At 37.2% G+C, this 2,500-nt stretch overlaps 1 long non-coding RNA gene across 1 annotated transcript in view; it reads right to left on the reverse strand.

Moving 5' to 3' along the window:
- Positions 1 to 1,304: 1,304 nt before the first annotated feature.
- Positions 1,305 to 2,500, reverse strand: part of LOC148892247 (uncharacterized) — a 12,899-nt gene continuing 11,703 nt past the window's right edge. The window contains exon 3 of the long non-coding RNA XR_016116324.1: positions 1,305 to 2,500. This exon is cut by the window's right edge and continues 796 nt beyond it. This is a non-coding gene — a long non-coding RNA (uncharacterized LOC148892247).

Consider the following 2,500-nt stretch of genomic DNA (forward strand, 5'->3'; position numbering starts at 1 on the left):
TACTTCCTTCCAATTTTTTTGCCAAATATCTGAACTTAACACAGGACACCTCTTTTTTACATTTTATTTATTTTTCCCCCTTTAGGTGTGATGTGGATTTTTGGATATACAGATACAGTATTAATTTGGTTCAAAAACAAAAGCTAAAATGGGTAAACAATAAATCGTGTGATGTGGAGATGTCAGTATCTTGTCTAAAATAAAGCTCCATCCATAGCTTTACTGACAAATTGACGCATTCTTGGTGAAACGTGTTCATAAATGTATTGACCAATTAAGATAAAACAGTTTACCATCCTCCATGTTATCTTAATGGGGCAAAGGCTTATAATTTTCAGATATAATAATACATGTTGACTTTGTACCAAGTACAGGGGTAGTGATATTTTCTATCTTTGGATCAATATTTAATAACGCTGCACATGAGCATTGTGGTAAATCACGATGGCAATGGGTGTAACTGATCTGCTTGGCGTGTGTATTGACTGTTGAGATTAGTTTCCTGACAAGCGAGGCCACACTTCCTGCACATTGGTTTCACATACACTAAAAACCACTTCCTGTGTTCACACTGCTCTCTGTATGCCCACATTTCATATGAATATCACTCGTTTTTTTTAATTCTATCAATATTTCTTGATTATGTCCTTGAACAATTAAAACATTTATTCATTCATCATGATTGCCTGATGGAAACACATTCTGTTCATTTGCTTTACAGTTTGTGCATCTTATGGTTGGCCTTATTCCTACTGTGTAAAATAAATACTTCAACAAACAAAAAATATTTGACATGGGACAAATTTAATGTGATAATTTTTATAAATGTTTTTAAAGAAAATTGGGCTTTTTCTTTCATAGGGAATCCAGAAAGGGAGAAAGGTCCATGATCTATTTACTTCCAGGGCTACCCATCTTGTGAAGCAAGGTTTTAAAGTTGCCACTATATCAAACACAACAATGAGAAACTGTGTAGTGGTTCGAGTCATAGCTGTGCAATATTGATTGCCTAGTAGACATATTGTCTACTTTAAAAAAAAGTATCTCAATTCAGATTATTTTGTGTAACAGGTTGACGAAGTAATATTGAGTAAATTCAACACACCATATATTTCAGTGTAAATAAAGATAACATTAATTATTGACCTGTAACAAGACGTGCTATATAAATCTGTGCGCATCCAGAAAAAAACGATAAAAAGGCGACACTGTTATGACGAATACTACTATTACTACTACTACTACTACTACAACTAATAATAATAATAATAATAATAATAATAATAATAATAACTACACCGTGAGCAGTGCACGCTGCCCACTCCCCATAGACAGCTGGGATAGGCACCTGGATGGCTGGATATTGTGTACAAACATTGTTTCTCCGCTAAATGGTAGAAGAAAGTGATCGACTCAATAAATCCAAAATTCCCCACCGCACTGAGTCGTCCCGTGATTAATTGTTCAAAAGAAACAAAAACCTTTTTGGGATCTTTTTTTCCACAACAAACCTCAAATAAATTGCAAGAAACAATGAAAAAAATTCAAAATGTGTTCTGTACGGAAACAACTGCCAAACTGCAACTATGCATTCATTACAAGGGATGACTATAATTTGAAGTTAATATTTCATCAATCACCACTAGATGGCAGACAAATCTTAATTGTGCTCACACTGAGTCTTGTACTACACTGTCCTACAAAGTGAATAGGTCAAACATTAAATGATACTGTATGAGTAGGACACACATTAATTCATTCATTTATTATCCAAACCCATTTTTCATCACTTAATGTCACGGGGGCCGCTGGAGCCCATCCCAGCCGTCTTCGGGGACTAGGACATACTGACCTGGTTGCCATCCAATCACAGGGTATATAGAGACAAACAAGCATCAATGCTTGCACTCAGACATTGGGACAATTTGGAGTATTCAATCCACCTGCCATGCATGGTTTTGGAATGTGGGAGGAAATCGCAAAACCGGGAGAAACCCCATGCAGACCCGGGGAGACCACACAGAGTGGCTGAGGCAGGGGTTGAACCCATAACCTCTGCACTGTGAGGTCAATCACTGGGCCACTGGGCCGCTTATAGGACAAACAATACTGAGGAGACAGTAGAAAATTACGGTCGAGCAGAAGAAGGAGTTAATTGGAAAACACAAACGAGGTGTGCCTTTGTGTGACTTCGCGTCCCACTACCAGTATGCTAAGTCCACCATTGCTACGTGTGGCTAAGGGCGTTTCTGTATTGTCTAAGCAACGGTCTCAGGCAATACAAAAGGTTGAAAAACTTCTGTTGATTTGATATACGAAAAGTTAACGAAAGATTATGTTTTATAGGGACCTGGAAACAGCTTATTCTCATTTAATGTTTTTTTTAATGGAAAATAAATGTTTGGCAGATGAACTTTTCACCTTACACACACTTTCTGGGAACCAATTAAGTTTGTAAGCTGAGGTTTCACTGTATATCCTCTGTTGGACCTTTCTCAGG

This window comes from Hippocampus bargibanti, linkage group LG10 (assembly GCF_051943395.1).
Source record: "Hippocampus bargibanti isolate YZ-2025 linkage group LG10, ASM5194339v1, whole genome shotgun sequence".
Taxonomy (NCBI): Eukaryota; Metazoa; Chordata; class Actinopteri; order Syngnathiformes; family Syngnathidae; genus Hippocampus; species Hippocampus bargibanti.